Source organism: Polypterus senegalus, chromosome 11, assembly GCF_016835505.1.
Source record: "Polypterus senegalus isolate Bchr_013 chromosome 11, ASM1683550v1, whole genome shotgun sequence".
Classification (NCBI taxonomy): domain Eukaryota; kingdom Metazoa; phylum Chordata; class Cladistia; order Polypteriformes; family Polypteridae; genus Polypterus; species Polypterus senegalus.
In genome coordinates, this window is record NC_053164.1 from 68,495,405 (window position 1) to 68,514,830 (window position 19,426).

The 19,426-nt window shown below is 40.1% G+C and overlaps 1 protein-coding gene across 6 annotated transcripts in view; it reads left to right on the forward strand.

Annotated features, from left to right (window-relative positions):
* rgl2 (ral guanine nucleotide dissociation stimulator-like 2) overlaps positions 1-19,426 on the forward strand; it is an 84,187-nt gene that overhangs the window by 16,280 nt on the left and 48,481 nt on the right. The window lies entirely within an intron of this gene.

Below are 19,426 nucleotides of genomic sequence, written 5' to 3' on the forward strand. Positions count from 1 at the left end.
AGAGTGTTAGCCACGTTGCTTTTTGGTTTTAATCCTGTTTAGGACATTAACATCTTTCTTACAAGAAAAGCCACATTCAGCAAATTCAGTTTAGAAGTTTATCCAGAGGAAAGAGGCTGGTATGGCTAATTAAATATTTAGATTCTTGGCAGGACAATGCATCACCTCAGCACTATGCTGAACACCATCAGGCAGGCTTAGAACACAATAGGGGAGAAAAGAATGAAACTCAAGGAGCCGAATCTGACACCTGTGCAGAAGGTCTACCTGTCTATAGATTTTAAGGTCATAAGGGGTCATTCTGATACAAGTAAAAGAGCACGACTAAGTATAGTAAGGATAAAAGCTCCGCTTTCTTATGCTTTAAAGTACTAGGGTGTTGTACTGTGTTAGCCATTATGAATGAAGAGAAAAGCCATGCAAAATGACACCTTTTATAGATAGATAGATTCTTTATTAATCCCAAGGGGAGATTCACATAATCCAGCAGCAGCATACTGATACAAAAAACAATATTAAATTAAAGAGTAATAAAAATGCAGGTAAAAACAGACAATAACTTTGAATAATGTTAACGTTTGCCCTTCCAGCTAGAATGGAAGAGTCGCATAGTGTGAGGGAGGAACGATCTCCTCAGTCTGTCAGTGGAGCAGGACAGTGACAGCAGTCTGTCGCTGAAGCTGCTCTTCTGTCTGTAGATGATCTTGTTCAGTGGATTCTCCATGATTGACAGGAGTTTACTTAGCAGCCGTCGCTCTGCTACAGATGTCAAACTGTCCAACTTTACTCCTACAATAGAGCCTGCCTTCCTCACCAGTTTGTCCAGGTGTGAGGCGTCCTTCTTCTTTATGCTACCTCCCCAGCACACCACTGCATAGAAGAGGACACTCGCCCCAACCGTCTGGTAGAACATCTGCAGCATCTTATTGCAGATGTTGAAGGACGCCAGCCTTCTAAGAAAGTATAGTCGGCTCTGACCTTTCTAATACAGAGCATCAGTATTGGTAGTCCAGTCCAATTTGTCATCCAGCTGCACTCCCAGGTATTTATAGGTCTGCGCGCTCTGCACACAGTCACCTCTGATGATCACAGGGTCCATGAGGGGCCTGGGCCTCCTAAAATCCACCACCAGTTCCTTGGTCTTGCTGGTGTTCAGGTGTAAGTGGTTTGAGTCGAACCATTTAACAAAGTCCTTGATTGGGTTCCTATACTGCTCCTCGTGCCCACTCCTGATGGCTAACTAAAAGGATTACAATATGCAAGCTTTCGAGGCAACTCAGGCCCCTTCTTCAGGCAAGATGTAATCTTGTGCTTTAAATATATAGGCACCCTCAAAAGGTTGTTTTCTCCTCGAAGTCTTCAAATTGGTACTTTTCTTTTTTCTGGAGTTGCAGCCAATAATTGTTCAAGTAAAGTTTTGAAAAGCAGTAACACTTTTGAAATTTAACTTTTTGTATTGTTGTCACATAGCCTATATTGTTATGTGCCCATCCATTTTTTTTGTTACCTGTTTTTACTGAAGCCTGCACATTAGGAATAGGCAAGACCCAGGCCAGCACTGGATAGAACAGAACTGATGCATAATAAATTATGAATTGTATCTCTCAGCTGCCCTAGGAATTTGTGGAACTTCCCCAAAGAGCAGTTAGAAGTAGTTTTTAAAAATATGATATGGTTTGTCAAGCTTTGCATGTTGGCACTGCAACCCTCAAGACAAGTGGAATGAAGTGAATGAGTTAATGTATCCTCCAGTACTGTAAACTATATGAAAAAAGCTGGATTTTTTTTTTTCTTACAAAAATACTTTATGGAAACCTTTTCTGTTAGACAAATACGCCTGTTTATGTGTTTGTGTTTTACAAGCCTATTATGCAATTTTGTCGAACATACAGCATACACACAGGTTATTGGAAAGCTTTGAGAAAATATTTGTGAATGTTTCACTTCTGACTACACCTTTCCTCCGCTGTATCCATTACTCTGGCGTGGGTTCCTGTTTTCTTGTTTCTGCCCTTTAGGAATTTAAAGAAGTTCTCTTAGGTTTCTCTTGCCTATCATCTTACACCTTCTGCTCTCCAGCTTATACAAATTCGGTTTACTTCCTGTCTAAGTTATGCCGACCCTAGAGATGACTGCTGATGTACTCCTGGGTACATGTAATACATGTATGTGATTAGCGAGATTGTTAATGGAGGTCCATTGTTCACCATATAGATGAAACTCAAACATGATTTATAGTTAAAAAGTTAATTTGGGAGTTGGGCTGTGGGCGAGAGGACTAGACAAATGATATGCGTCGCTTGCAAACAGGATGTGGATACAAATAGCCTGGTGTACAGGAAGTGATTTCCTGCCTTTGTGTCATGTCACCAGGTGATTCCTGCAGCCATGAGAGAATACAGATGAAGCCTGACACCAGTAACTCTGTTCTAAGAATGGAACACAGATTCCTATAGAATGTTAGCACAGTTTGTCACATAGCTTATTTCGCTGTCTGGGGAAATCCCTTTCTCATTGTATGTCAATTTCAGAAGTGCAGGGGACGTCCAGATTCCAGGGAGACTGTTTGTTGGCCTAGAACAATATCTGGAGGAGGAGGGACAGACTTCAGATTCATTCAGTGTAATGTGTTTGTTTGCACTGCATGAGCAGCATAGTGTAATAGTCCAGAGGTCTGTATAGATAGATAGATACTTTATTAAACCTCTTCTGTGCTCCATGGATCTGGATTTGATTTTCAGCTGCTTGGTCACACTTTGCATACTACATCTTCTCATAATCATACTCTCTGGAAACTATCTGAAATTTGGAAGGATGTTCATCTTTCAATAGTTCCAAGTATATAACTATAGAAACAGTAGAGCTACTGAACAAAGAAATTGCAAATGCACAGTAATGGCTCTTTCAGATTCCTCCCCAAATCTAATTACAAATCTACAGAATGGCATGGAGCAAATCGTCTTTCAACAATCCTCTTGTTATCTGACTGAACACAACATATAATGGAGTTGGCAAATGAGTTGACTAGTGGCAGTGTGTTTAGCACTGTTGTTTCCCCAGCTCTGTCACAGTCTATGCAGAGTTTGCATGTTCTCTTTTTTTCCTGTGTTTATTCTTCATTTATTCAAAGTTCTTGCAGGAGGCCAAAAGCACAGATGTTAAGTGAAAAAAGGTACTTGTGTACTAAATGGCATGGATGGCTAGTACCCTATTATCGTGGCACAAATTGGATTTTCGTTTTTAACATTAGGCACCCAAAGGGGACATTAACATTAGGGACTTATAGGCAACTATGCTCCATCCCCACTAACTTTAAGGTTAGTATTTGTGGTTGGGGTAGGTCAGTCTAATAATTTAAACCCCAAAAATTAAGCAATGGGGGCGCCTCCCCCATGGAACCCAACACTAGATTGGGTATAAACTGCCATCCGTGCCATCCGTTTAGTACACAAGTACCTAAAAACTTTCTCTGCATAGGTGAAGGTGTGTGAGGAACGTTCCCATTCCGGTTGGGTTATAGTTTCATATGGTGGGTTTAAAAATTGGATAATAATAATATAGATCTCAATTGCTGTGTGGTGGGTTTTGCAAAGTGCTATCAGCACATGCTTCCAACCTCAAAAGTGCATCATTGTTTTTTTGCCCTCCCACACATACAACTTGTATTGGCTTGGCTCCATGGCACAGCCAACCTGCAATGGAAAAAACTGTGTTTGGATAATAGTTTAATGGATGGATATACTATAAAATTGCAAGTATATTGAGTATAAATTAGGTTGCAGGAGCTTGGCGTATCCTGCATCCTCAGGTTGAAACCCATGCTTAGTTGCCATCTTTGTGGCGTTTTTGCTTCTCCCACTTGTTTTTATCTAAACCTCATTGAGGTGGGTGAAAGGTTATTGGCTGATACTGGTCCTATATATGCATGAGACTGAGTGCTGCAGTCATCTTGTGATGGTTCCTGCCTTCTATTTGATGCATCTGCGATGGGCTGTGGCCCCTATGGTTTTTAAAAGAATTAAGGTGGCTTGAGGAATGTATTACTATTTTGTGATATAGGGAATTGAAAATGTGTGTGTACAGTTAGTTTAATGGTGAAGATTAATTTGAATTGACAATATTGTCAAAGATATTATAAATTCTTTCTGTATTGTGTAAGTGTTGTATTATGGGTATCATTTCCTTTTTGTTTTAATAAGTTATTTAATTTGCATACCACACTGACCATAGTCAAAGAGGTTTAAACTGCACTATGTTAATATGATGAGTCATTTACCCATGAGGCAGTGCATATGCAAATGTACTTTTATAGCGTGTTTTTTTTTGAGAGACTTTATGTAGGGCAGCACGGTGGCACAGTGGGTAGCGCTGCTGCCTCGCAATTGGGGACTCAGGTTCGCTTCCTGGGTCCTCCCTGTGTGGAGTTTGCATGTTCTCCCTGTGTCTGTGTGGGTTTCCTCCCTCAGTCCAAAGATATGCAGGTTAGGTGAATTGGCGATTCTCAATTGTCCCTAGTGTGTGCTTGGTGTGTGGGTGTGTGCCCTGCGGTGGGCTGGTGCCCTGCCCGGAGTTTGTTTCCTGCCTTGCACCCTGTACTGGCTGGGATTGGCTCCAGCAGACCTCCGTGACCCTGTAGTTAAGATATAGTGGGTTGGATAATGGATGGATGGATGGACTTTATGTGCATCCTGCAGTGGTTCATGCCAAACTATGCTTTTAGCTATGATTTGTTCCTGCTGGCCATATAAGCTTTTTATTGGACAACAGCAATAACTTGACACCACTTCAGTCGTTGCTGCATGGGCACTTCATTGTGATTTCATTTTTCACCCCTCTTGTGACTCTCAGGTCTCTATACAATTTGTATGTTTTGTGTACTTTGTTCATTTATGGAGTTATGCCTTGCCCTTTTTGTCATTTTCTATCCCCTTTGTGTGGTTTCATATTATCCAATTCTTTCTGTGGCCCAATGAGCTGCTGTTTTTTATTTTTTATTTTTTTTACTTATCATTGAACAGACATTTGCCTTCAATTGTCAGTCTTAGTCAATCAAAACTAATGTAAATAATATTACTAGTTGCTTTCATTCCCTTGTGTGTGTGGCACAGTCCTTCAAGCTTGGGTGAAACTCTGGGTGTGCCTTCAGTGATGTAACTTTTTTTAAATGTTCATGTGGGTAGTTTATTTACAGCAGGCGATCCTCGCCTTGTATGACTTGTATTGAGTGTGGGCTTTACACTTTAGCATAGGCTACATTTCCAGACTTCACTGATCAGGCCACACTTGGACATCTACCCTGCCATGCACTTTACGAGCTCCTGTCCAATGTTTAATAATATAAGAAAATTATGTAAAACCTTGATCAGAGTAACACTCAACTTTTCAGTGCCTGCATTATTAAACATTTTGTGTTGGCTGAGCAGTGATAACCAAGGAAAAACTGAATGAACAGTTGTGTCATTATGATAGAAAATTGTATTTGTCATGAATATATAAAGGTAAAAAAAGCAAAGTTGTCAAGAATAATAAAAGTGAAGAGTTTGATATTGTATCTGTTTTTGCAGGTTTAGAGTTTTCAGGCAGTTTGCAGACTGCGGTTAGGTTTATGTGTTATATAAATCTGAATGAAAGGTTGTCTCATGGCTTTCTCTTTGGAAAACAAATAAAGCTCTTCCAGCCAAACTTTTTGTACAGGCACATACAACCTCTGGTGGATCTGTGAAGATGGAGTATAAGAGTGTAAAGGTAATAATAGAAATTAAAACTAAAAGTAGAGAAATCAGTGCTTAGACCATAACTGTTCAAGAATTCACACAATCATCCTCTTCAGCCAGTCTGCCTTAATTCCTCAAGATTCTGGTCTTATAACCGTGTCTTTCTTGCTCTTTGGACAAGCTGTACCTCAGAAAGTGGGATGTTTCATTTTGGGAGAGAGTGGACTTGATGGAATTATCTAAAAATGTGCTCAACATGTAGAGGAGGAGAGAAGTTGCCAAGGTCGGTACTAACTGCATGAAGTACCAATGCTTCTGCATTTATAGCCTTAAGGTAATGTTTGCTGCCAACCAATACTGCTGGTCACAAGTACACATTTGGCATGTGAGGTGGCACCGTGCTTAGCATTGTCTCTATGCCTGGATAGGTTTTTCTCTTTGGAAAGTGATTTCCTTCTATAGTCCACATTCTACAAATGTGTAGGTAAGGTTCATTGATGACTATAAATTGGATTTGTGTGGAATTGAGTGTGTGTGCCCAGAGCAGGAATGGAGGCTCATCTTGGTTTGTTGGGTTGTACTTTGCACCAACTACTAAATAGTACATTTTTTTTTTTACTCTGAAGAAGAATAACCCTCTGATGAAGGCATTTAAACTTGGCTAGGCTTTTCCACTGATTTACCCTATTAACCATGTGGAGTGCAAGGGCCTGATCTGGCAGCATTGTCATCAGGGTGAAATTAACATGCATGCACAGTTATAACTCCAGTTGTGTAGCAAACTGATAAACAATGGCAGGATTTTTGAGGATCACTTTGTTTACAATGGGGGAGAAAAGATTTAGTTAATTACAGTACTAAAAATGCAGTGTTTCGGGATGGTATGCAACAGCAGTTATAGTTCGCCCTAAGGCAGATGCTGTATTACTTAGTAATTACAGTATGAACAGTATGTCCCAATGGTGAAATTTACAAAGAGGAAAAGGGAAAGCGTGATAACATGACTCAGTTCTCTGTTATTCCTTGCAACAATATTACCATTTAATAACTGTCAATATGGAGATTCTTTACTGGAATTAAATAAATTATAACCTTTGAAAATTCCACAGTTGTGTATGGGGAAAAATAGTAACGACTAAGCACAGTGAACATTTTTGCAATTCTTTGGATTTTCTACTTCATGTTTTACACACCTGCCACAAATCCTAAGTCTTGTGTTTCTAAACCTAAATAGTAGGCACTGTTAGCCATTATTGTCAGTAAAAAAAAAATTATATATATACATATAAACTGCTCAAAAAAATTAAAGGAACACTTTGAAAACACATCAGATCTTAATGGGAAAAAGAAATCCTCCTGGATATCTATACTGATATAGGCTGGGTAATGTGTTAGGAACGAAAGGATGCCACATCGTTTGATGGAAATGAAAATGATCAACCTACAGAGCCCTGAATTCAAAGACGCCCCAAAAATCAAAGTGAAAAAATTATGTGGCAGGCTAGTCCATTTTGCCAAAATTTAATTGCAGCAACTCAAAATTGTACGCAGCACTTTGTATGGCCCCTGTGTTCTTGTATACATGCCTGACAACATCGGTGCATGCTTCTAATGAGATGACAGATGGTGTTGTGGGGGATCTCCTCCCAGATCTGGACCAGGGCATCAATGAGCTCCTGGACAGTCTGAGGTGCAACCTGGTGGCATTGGATGGACCAAAACATAATGTCCCAGAGGTGTTCTATTGGATTTAGGTCAGGAAAGTGTGGTGGCCAGTCAATGGTATCAATTCCTTCATCCTCCAGGAACTGCCTGCATACTCTCACCACATGAGGCCAGGAATTGTTGTGCACCAGGAGCCACTGTACCAGCATAGGGTCTGACAATGGGTCCAAGGATTTCATCCTGATACCTAATGGCAGCCAAGGTGCCTTTGTCAAGCCTGTAGCGGTCTGTGTGACCCTCCATGGATATGCCTCCCCAGACAATCATTAACCCACCACCAAACTGCTCATGCTGAATGATGTTACAGGCAGCATAATGTTCTCCATGGCTTCTCCAGACCCTTTCACTTCTGTCACGTGCTCAGGGGAACCTGCTCTCATCTGTAAAAAGCACAGGGCACCAGTGGTGCATCTGCCAATTCTAGTATTCTATGGCAAATGCCAATTGAGCTGCATGCTGCTGGGCAGTGAACTCAGGGCCCATTAGAGGACATGGGGCCCTTGGGTCACCCTCATGAAGTCTTTCTGGTTGTTTGGTCAGAGACATTCACACCAGTGGCCTGCTGGAGGTCATTTTGTAGGGCTCTGGCAGTGCTCATCCTGTTCCTCCTTGCCCAAAGGAGCAGATACTGGTCCTGCTGATGGGTTATGGACCTTCAATGGCCCTCTCCAGCTCTCCTAGAGTAACTGCTTGTCTCCTAGAATCTCCTCCATGCCCTTGAGACTGTGCAGGGAGACACAGCAAACCTTCTGGCAATGACACGTATTGATGTGCCATCCTGGAGAAGTTGGACTTCCTGTACAACCTCTGTAGGGTCCAGGTATCGCCTCATGCTACCAGTAGTGACACTGACTGTAGCCAAATGCAAAACTAGTGAAGAAACAGTCAGAAAAGATGAGGAGGGAAAAATGTCAGTGGCCTCCACCTGTTAAACCATTCCTGTTTTGGGGGTCATCTCATTGTTGCCCCTCTAGTGCATCTGTTGTTAATTTCATTTCAAGCAGCTGAAACTGATTAACAACCCCCTCTGCTACTTAACTGGCCAGATTAATATCCCATAAGTTTCATTGACTTTATGCTATACTCTAATTAAAAAGTGTTCCTTTAATTCTTTTGAACAGTATATATATATATATATATATATATATATATATATATATATATATATATATATATATATATATATATATATATATATACACACACATACAGTACAGGCCAAAAGTTTGGACACACCTCCTCATTCAATGTGTTTTCTTTATTTTCATGACTGAAGGCATAAAAACTATGAATGAACACATGTGGAGTTAACAAAAAAGGTGAAATAACTGAAAATATGTTTTATATTCTAGTTTCTTCAAAATAGCCACCCTTTGCTCTGATTACTGCTTTGCACACTCTTGGCATTCTCTCGATGAGCTTCAACAGGTAGTCACCTGAAATGGTTTTATTTAGCCTGTACTGTGTGTGTGTGTGTGTGTGTATATACATACATATAGTGGTGTGAAAAACTATTTGCCCCTTCCTAATTTCTTAATCTTTTGCATGTTTGTCACACAAAATGTTTCTGATCATCAAACACATTTAACCATTAGTCAAATATAACACAAGTAAACACAAAATGCAGTTTTTAAATGATGGTTTTATTATTTAGGGAGAAAAAATCCAAACCTACATGGCACTGTGTGAAAAAGTAATTGCCCCGAGAACCCAATAACTGGTTGGGCCACCCTTAGCAGCAATAACTGCAATCAAGCGTTTGCGATAACTGGCAATGAGTCTTTTACACAATTCCGGTCGGAACTCAGACTACGAATGCAATGAAATATATATATATTTATATATATATATATATATATATATATATATATATATATATATATATATATTTATATATATAATATACACTGTATATATACCGTATCTACATAAAATGTTGCTACTACTTTGCTGTAGGATATGGTGGTATAGTTCTTGCAGTTGAAATTCAACATGATTTGAAATAGTGATAATCTGCACCCAAACCAAAAAAAACAAACAACTGTAAATTTGATTCTAATTGTCCATCTATTTTCACTGCCTACCTTGTTCAGGTGTAGAGTTTCTGAAGCTTATCCAAGCAGTCAAGGTGCAGGGCAGGAATTATCTCTAGATGGGGAAAAAAAGGTCCCATTAAAGGGGAAATTCATGCACACATCCACATTACTCTAAAACTTGACCAATTAAGAAATGTCAGCCATTTCAATTCTTGGTGTTGGAGGAAAACAGGAGTATCTGGAGAAAGTGTGATGGGGCACTGGAGCTGCAAGGAAGCAATGCTAGCTGCTGCACTACAATGCTACTCATCCATCCATTTATCAGAATCAGAATATGTTTATTGTCATTGTAACAAATACAACAAAGTTAGGTGCAGTCCCTGCGGTGTCAAAATATAAATAAATATAATTACAAAAGGATAAGAAGAAATAAGGTAGAACACAAACATTCAACATAAGACCTTAATTGCACATGAAACACTACTGCACAAGATGTCATCTATTGCACTGCTGCATTGGAGGTGATTAGGTGGCATTCAGTGCCCTAATAGCAACAAGGTAGAAACTGTTATTCAGTCTCTTCGTCTTTGTTTTGATGCTCCTATATATTTTGCCTGATGGCAACAGTTGGAACATGTCGTCATGAACGGGGTGTGAGGAGTCTTTTAAGATGTTTTCCACTTTACTAAGGCAGCGAGAGCTGTGCAGTTCATCCAGAGAGGGTGAAGAACTGGGCAGTCTTTATGATCCGCTGAAGTGTTTTCCTCTGAAACCTGAACTGAACCTGCTTAATCTTATACTAGGGGCACAGGCAGGCACCACCAGCCATGAATGTGATTTTGATTCTATTTAGTGTAGCAAAATGTACTTAAGTCTTTATAATTGTTTATTCAATTAGTCCATCTTACTATTTGGAAAAATACCTGGTGGAATAAGCACATAAGGAAAATACTTCAATGAATTTTGGTATTCCAGGCTGTCGCTTACTAAAAGTAATGATATTTTCAACTTGATTAATGTACAAAACGTGTTTTAATATCACATTTGTAATTAACCTCTCACACAATTGGCATATCCGGATTAGGACTGTTAGTGCTGTAAGCACTGAATATTTCAAATTCCAACTGAATGTGTTGCATGGTTGGCTTGAGGCACATTTATCAGAAGTATTTTTTGTTTGTTTGTCCCATTTTAGATCAAATTAAATAGTTTATCTGATTTTTTGGAAGATGTTTTTCCTGTTTGTACATGAGGAACTCCCAAAAATAATTCCTTTTGCGGAAAGTTTATTTTTGTTTGTTTCGTTTTTCCTGTACAAGATAAAAATGACATGACTTAAATGATTCCCTGATGTTTTATTCCTGTTTATAAAGCCAAACTTGTACAGATATAGATTTTTTTAATTCTATGAATTATTCTGATTGTATATTTGGCATAGCGTTATACTATGGACTTCTCCAAGATGTGAATGTTGAGTTGCTCTATCGGCATTTGAAGGGCTCAGAATGCTTTTGAACTGGCAGACCTAGCTTACAGATTTTTAAATCCATAAACTGGGTTATTTTAATTTATAGCCAATACTTCTTTCCAACCTCTTTACAAATATAGAACTATAGCACAGATTTTTGCAACTGGAGTCACATAATGAGGCAGTGTAGTTGAAGTTGAAGTAGCTGCCTTGTTGTTTGTAGTCAAACACCAAAGCCATTAAGCCACAAATCTTTATAATAATAATAATTATTTCATTTAATTTTTAATTTTCCAGTGCAAAGAGTTTGGAAAGGGCCATCCGGTTTTGGTAGATCAGTCGTGGTCATTTTTATGTAAATGTTTATTTATAATATCCATCCATCCATTATCCAACCTGTTATATCCTAACTACTTGGTCACAAGGTGGGCACACACACACACACACACACACCAGGGACAATTTAGAATCGCCAATGCACCTAACCTGCATGTCTTTGGACTGTGGGAGGAAACCGGAGTACCCAGAGGAAACCCACACAGACACGGGGAGAACATGCAAACTCCACACAGGGAGGACCCGGGAAGCGAACCCAGGTCTCCGAACTGCGAGACAGTAGCGCTACCCACTGCACCACCGTGCCGTCCTATTTATAATAGCTTGGTGAAAATTTTTGTGGTTTACGAATTGTCATAAATTAAAACTTGAGTAGCCAGTGTGGTTGTAGTGGGAAGGAGTTTACTAAAAAAACATAACATTGCATGACTCTGACTCCCTGTGTGGCTTTCTAAGCTTAAAACACTGATCAATGACCACCATTAATTGGTGTTATAAGTTAACAGGAGGAGGCACTGTCACTGCAACTCTTGTGCCCAGAATGATGCCAAGGAAGCTAGAATTATTTCCAAATATTAGACATACAAAGATGAAATGTTAAAGAAGGAGAAACCAAAAGTACAAAAATAATAAAAGGGAACCTTACTGTTTCTCACTTGATCCTATACATGTGTGGGCAAGTTTGGGCCCTATAATGATATGATGTTCTGATTGCTACCTTATGTCCAGTGCTGACAACGTAAGCTCTGCTCATCCTCCACAATTTGACCTTATAAGTGATTGATGTGGGTGTGAGAATGTTATTTCTATATAACTTGTGCACAGTAAGTCAGAAATGTTGCCAAGTTATATTGGTAAATACTGTAAATCCAAATAGGCCTTTGTGCTCAAGTGTAAATCATTATTCTCAGTTACCTGTCATTGACTTTGCCATTGAGTTTTACTTGGCTTTTTATGTTTGCTAGTCAGAGAGTTGCTATTATGACAGAGATGTGCTATGCTTGTATTTCGGCAGTAATGTCATATTGTGGAAACCAGCAGTATTCTGCTGCATCCTAACTCATGTGGTTGCCAAAAATGACCATGACACTTCAGACCACTGCACCAGTGTGTCAGAAGAGCACCCCCCACCCTGCACACATTTCAGACACTATACTGAAAATACTGATGAGTGAGCAGTGCTGCACTAATCCATCAGCTCATTAGGAGCCTGAAGTGTCTGTGACCCGCCTACCAACGCTGGCTGCTGACAGCTCGTTGACTCAGTTGCGGCATTCTCAGAAGCCTGACTTGTTTACTAATGTATTCAGGCATTTAGCCTCAGAGTGTGAACCTTCTCGTCTTGAAATCTCTCAGAACGGTGCTTTAAAGGGTCATTTATGCAACGGCTATTTATTATAACACAGACTTGTCTGTTCCTGCGAGTTCCACTAAGGCAGTATTAGGTAGTGTAGCTCAGTGGCAAAGGAAATGAACTTTTTATTCACAAGGTTATCAGTTCAGGTCTGACTGTGTGATCCTGATCATTTAATACCGCCTCCCTGCGCTGAAACTGTACAGAATAAATTACAGATCTCTATTTGTAAAGATTGTTTGTTGTCCCAAGCATTCCCCATTATTTGACTATTCTCTCATAAATATTAACTGTTACTCTTTAAAAATTATGTGTATGGTGTTTCAGTGGTTTAGCTCAAGGGAGTGAAAGGTCTTGCTTAAAAGTGTGAAAATAAAGAGCCAGCCTTAGGTTACTTTCTTGAAATGGCTGAGAAGAGCATTCTAAACAATAAAGCAGTGTGGCTTGTTGGACAAGGTTTTAGACTGCTGCATACCACAAGTCTTTTGGTCAAATTCACATTACTCACTGATTGTGTGACCCTAAGCAAGCCTAACCTTTGTTTCCCTTTGTACCCATCCATCCATCCATTTTCCAACCCGCTGAATCTGAACACAGGGTCATGGGGGTCTGCTGGTGCCAATCCCAGCCAACACAGGGCAGGAACCAATCCTGGGCAGGGTGCCAACCCACCACAGAACAAACGCACACACACACCCACACACTAGGGTCAATTTAGAATCGCCAATCCACCTAACCTGCATGTCTTTGGAGTGTGGGAAGAAACCGGAGCGCCCGGAGGAAACCCACGCAGACACGGGGAGAACATGCAAACTCCACGCAGGGAGGACACGGGAAGCAAACCCGGGTCACCTAACTGCAAGGCAGCAGCGCTACCACTGCGCCACCGTGCCGCCCCCTTTGTATCGTTTCCTTTTTTAAATATCTTTCCCTTTTGTAATAGAATAGCTTTGTCTTGCTGTTGTATTATAAAATTGACAGACACAAGGCAGAAACCAACACTAGATAAAATTAGTCCTACTGGTGTATTTTAGTGTTGACAAATAACATATTGCATATTAGGATATGGAAGGAATTCTACGAGGAAAAACAAACATGCAGGCATAGACGACATACAATGCATATGGGCAATGATCACTTCCAAATAAATAAAAAAAATCATCTCCAGGACTATTGTATGTCGCAGCAGTGCTAATAACTAACTAAAGGGCAATTCTGCTGCCCATCCACATTATTGTGATTTCACATCTTTACAAATTAACTACTATAAACTTTTTCTCATCGATGCATCAAAAAAATAAACAAGTTATAACTATTATGACCTTGAAAGACTTAGAACTGTTTTTGTCACGGGGGAAATTTGACTTTTTACAGAAGCTCAATAAATAATTATTTTGAGTGAATATTATGACAAACAACACATGCTTGTCACCAGAATGATTAAAAAGAAAGAAAAATAAAAAGAAAGAAAACTTTTCACTTTGTAATCACAGTCACAGTGAGGCATTATGCAGGCATATTGCTGTTGGTGTGAAGAAATCCCAGAAGTGTTTTCTATTACACTTCTGCTGAATGATTCATTGGCTGAAACTCTGTGTGTGTGTGTGTGTGTGTGTGTGTGTGTCACAAAGAAAATGTGCAGCATTCTTCATAATGGCACTCAGTTTTGTTCTTTCTCCCTCAAGTCCTTTGCTACTACCTCCAGGGGGCCCAGAGCCTATCCTTTACCTAAGCCTATCTTTTTATATAGCTTGTTAATTTCGTGGGCCTCTCTTTGAAGTGACATTACTGGCCCAGCACACCACAGTGTAGAAAATCAAACAGGCCATAACAGAGTTATTGAACGTGTAAAGGATGTTACTACCCACATTAAGGAACACAGAGTCTTAGAAAAAGAGCCTCTGCCCTTTATTATATATAGTCATATAAAAAAGTTTGGGAACCCCTCTCAGCCTGCATAATAATTTACTCTACTTTCAACAAAAAAGATAACAGTGGTATGTGTTTCATTTCCTAGGAACATCTGAGTACTGGGGTGTTTTTCGAACAAAGATTTTTAGTGAAGCAGTATTTAGTTGTATGAAATTAAATCAAATATGAAAAACTGTTTGTGCAAAAATTTGGGCCCCCTTGTAATTTTGCTGATTTCAACGCACATAACTGCTCAATACTGATTACTGTACTTACAACACCAAATTGGTTGGATTAGCTCATTAAGCCTTGAACTTCATAGACAGGTGTGTCCAATCATGAGAAAAAGTATTTAAGGTGGTCAGTTGTGCTTCCCTTTGACTCTCCTCTGAATAGTGACAGAATGGGATCCTCAAAGCAACTCTCAAAAGATCTGAAAACAAAGATTGTTCAGTATCATGGTTTACGGCAGGGGTCCTCAATCCCAGTCCTGCAGAGCCGCAGTGGCTGCAGGTTTTTGTTCTGACCTGGTTGCTTAATTAGAAAGCAATTCTTGCCAATAAAGCACTAACAAGCTATGAAATTAAATTAACTCTGCTATGTCAGGTCATTCTCATATCCTAGATTTTCTTTCCCTTTCTATCATGCAAATGATTTGAAGGCTAAAATGGACGAGTAATTCTCAGTCCTTCACTTTTTTCTCTTCATTTTTCTTCCAAGTATTTAATTAAACCCAATAGTGCAGATAAATACACACAGGTGTAAATGTAAATAAGCTAAATGGAGAAATTGTCATTTGCATGTTATTGATAATAAGGAGCAATTAAAATAGCTGTTTAAGACAAAATTAAGCAATAAGGGCTCAAAATCACTAAAGTGAAGCAGAAGTGTTACTTTAGCAATAAGTGCTTTTTATTAAGCAACTGGGTTGGAGCAAAAACCTGCAGCCACTGCGGCTTTCCAGGACCGTGATTGAGGACCCCTGGTTTAGGGGAAGGCTACAAATAGCTATCTCAGAGGTTTAAATTGTCAATTTCAACTGTAAGGAATGTAATCAAGAAATGTTAAACCCAGCAGGTCTGGAGCGGCATATGCACAGGATTGTGAGAATGGTTACTGACAACCTACAGATCACCTCCAAAGACCTGCAAGAACATCTTGCTGCAGATGGTGTATCTGTACTTCATTCTACAATTCACAAAGAACATCTGTATGGCAGGGTGATGAGAAAGAAGCCCTTTCTGCACTCACGCCACAAACAGAGTTGCTTGTTGTATGCAAATGCTCATTTAGACAAGCCAGATTCATTTTGGAACAAAGTGCTTTGGACTGATGAGACAAAAATTTAGTTATTTGGTCATAACAAAAAGCGCTTTGCATGGTGGAAGAAGAACACTGCATTCCAAGGAAAACACCTGCTACCTACTGTCAAATTTGGTGGAGGTTCCATTATGCTATGGGTCTGTATGGCTATTTCAGAGACTGGAGCCCTTGTTAAAATCGAGGGTTGGATGAATTCAACCCAATATCAACAAATTCTTCAGGATAATGTTCAAGGATCAGTCACAAAGTTGAAGTTACACAGGGGTTTGATATTCCAACAAGACAATGACCCAAAAAACAGTTCGAAATCTACAGAGGCATTCATGCAGAGGGAGAAGTACAATATTCTATGGGATGATTTGAAGCAGGCTGTCCATGCTCAGCAGCCATCAAATTCAACTGAACTGGATAGATTTTGTATGGAAGAATGGTCAACAATACCTCCATCCAGAATCCAGACACTCAAAGGCTATAGGAGGCGTCTAGAGGCTGTTATATTTGCAAAAAGGGGCTCAACTAAGTATTGATGTAATGTCTCTCTTGGGGTGCCCAAATGTATGCACCTGTCTAATTTTGTTATGATGCATATTGCTTATTTTCTGATAATCCAATAAACTTAATGTTACTGCTGAAATACTACTGTTTCAATAAGGCATGTCAGATACAGTGCATCCGGAAAGTATTCACAGCGCATCACTTTTTCCACATTTTGTTATGTTACAGTCTTATTTCAAAATGGATTAAATTCATTTATTTCCTCAGAATTCTACACACAACACCCCATAATGACCACATGAAAAATGTTTACTTGAGATTTTTGCAAATTTATTAAAAATAAAAAAATTGAGAAAGCACATGTACATAAGTATTCACAGCCTTTGCCATGAAGCTAAAAATTGAGCTCAGGTGCATCCTGTTTCTCCTGATCATCCTTGAGATGTTCCAGCAGCTTAATTGGAGTCCACCTGTGGTACATTCAGTTGATTGGACATGATCTGGAAAGGCACACACCTGTCTATATAAGGTCCCACAGTTGACAGTTCATGTCAGAGCACAAACCAAGCATGAAGTCAAAGGAATTGTCTGTAGACCTCCGAGACAGGATTGTCTCGAGGCACAAATCTGGGGAAGGTTACAGGAAAATATCTGCTGCTTTGAAGGTCCCAATGAGCACAGTGGCCTCCATCATCCCTGCAGCAATCCACCAATCAGGCCTGTATGGTAGAGTGGCCAGATAGAAGCCACTCGTTTAGTAAAAGGCACATGGCAGCCAGCCTGGAGTTTGCCAAAAGGCAGCTGAAGGACTCTCAGACCATGAGAAACAAATGATGAGAAACATTGAACTCTTTGGTGTGAATGCCAGGCATCACGTTTGTAGGACACCAGGCATTGCTCATCACCAGTCCAATACCATCCCTACACTGAAGCATGGTGGTGGCAGCATCATGCTGTGGGGATGTTTTTCAGCGGCAGGAACTGGGAGACTAGTCAGAATAAAGGGAAAGATGAATGCAGCAATGTACAGACATATCCAGGATGAAAACCTGCTCCAGAGCGCTCTTGACCTCAGACTGGGGCGACAGTTCATCTTTCAGCAGGACAATGACACAAAGCACACAGCCAAGATATCAAAGGAGTGGCTTCAGGACAACTCTGTGAATGTCCTTGAGTGGCCCAGCCAGAGCCCAGACTTGAATCTGATTGAACATCTCTGGAGAGATCTTTAAATGGCTGTGCACTGACGCTTCCCATCCAACCTGATGGAGCTTGAGAGGTGCTGCAAAGAGGAATGGGCGAAACTGGCCAAGGATAGGTGTGCCAAGCTTGTAGCATCATATTCAAAAAGACTTGAGGCTGTAATTGCTGCCAAAGGTGCATCGACAAAAGTATTGCGCAAAGGCTATGAATACTTATGTACATGTGATTTCTCAATTTTTTTATTTTTAATAAATTTGCAAAAACCTCAAGTAAACTTTTTTCATGTTGTCATTATGGGGTGTTGTGTGTAGAATATTGAGGAAAAAAATGTATTTAATCCATTTTGGAATAAGGCTGTAACATAAAATATGGAAAAAGTGATGCGTTGTGAATACTTTCCGGATGCACTGTATTCAAAAAGAAGTTGCTACTTTGGATTTGTGTTTATCATTGCATGAGCTTTCAAAGAATTAAGAGAAGTTCCCAAATTTTTTCATGTGACTGTTTTTCTTCAGAATATTAGCCATTAAGAAAGCTAATAGCATGTTAGGTTATCTGCGGTGGGCTGGAGCCCTGCCCGTGGTTTTAATTTCCTGCCTTGCGCCCTGTGTTGGCTGGGTTTGGCTCCAGCAGACACCCGTGACCCTGTAGTTAGGATATAGCGGGTTGGATAATGGATGGATGGATGGATGGATGGATGTTAGGTTATACAGCATGATATGTAGAGTACAAATCAAAGGAGGTCATGCCCAAGCTTTATAATGCAATGTAAGATGTCACCTGGAGTACTGTGAGCAATTTTGGTCTCTGGGCTACAAAAAAGACACAGCAGTGCTAGCAAAAGTCCAGACAAGAGCAGGGCTACATGGGATGAGCTATGAGGAAAGATTAAAAGAGCTGAGCTTTTTCACTTTAAACAAATGGAGATTTTGAGGAGACATGATTGAAGTGTTGAAATTATGAAGGGAATTGGTATAGTGGTTTGAAACTCAAGTCAGGTTGGGGAGCATGCACTGGTACAGTGCGTTGCCGCACCCACTACACAACAAAACAACTCAGGATCCTGGTTGGCAACCCCCCCAGGCAGACACGTGGTCCAGTCCCACTCTCCGGAAATGACCCTCTATCTGCCACAGCCAGGTGTTACGTGGGCGATCCCTTGGTCTGGTCCAGCCACTTGGGTCCCCAATAAGGAGGATCTTACGAGCCGGATCACCCCCGGGGAAATGCGCCACATGGCCATAGTGCTGTAACTGACGCTCACTTACAATGCAGGTACTGTGCCTCATTCGGGACTCCATGAGCAACCGCTCATTCAACACAAAGTCAAACCAACGGTACTAAGGATTTTCCGAAGAGACAAAGCTTTAAAAAGAGTTCATCAAGAACACAGGGACACAACTGAGTAAATTGTGCACAAACACTAGGTACTGTAGTTTTTTTTTTCTACAGTACAGAGAACCATAGACACATGCAATAAGTTACCAAGTTGTGTGGTAGGTAGCAGAACTTTAGGGACCTTCAAAACTAGACTTGGTGTTATTTTGGAAGACTTTAGTGGATAGGACTGGTGAGCCTTGCTGGGCAGAATGACCTGTTCTTGTCTAGATTATTCTAATGCTCTAATTACGAGAACAGTCCAGTCCCTGTAGTGCTTGAGGGATGTGTAATGAGAAGCCTGAGAGTAGTAGTAATGTTTTGAATACCCCCTTTTTTTTAAATAAGATTGTCTACTTGTCATCTAACTGATGGTCACTGGCCACCGTTTAGCAGCATAATGGTGACCTTTTTATACTACGTGTAAGATGTCCATATCATTTGATAACAAATACTAACTAATGGGAGCCAACAGCTATATATG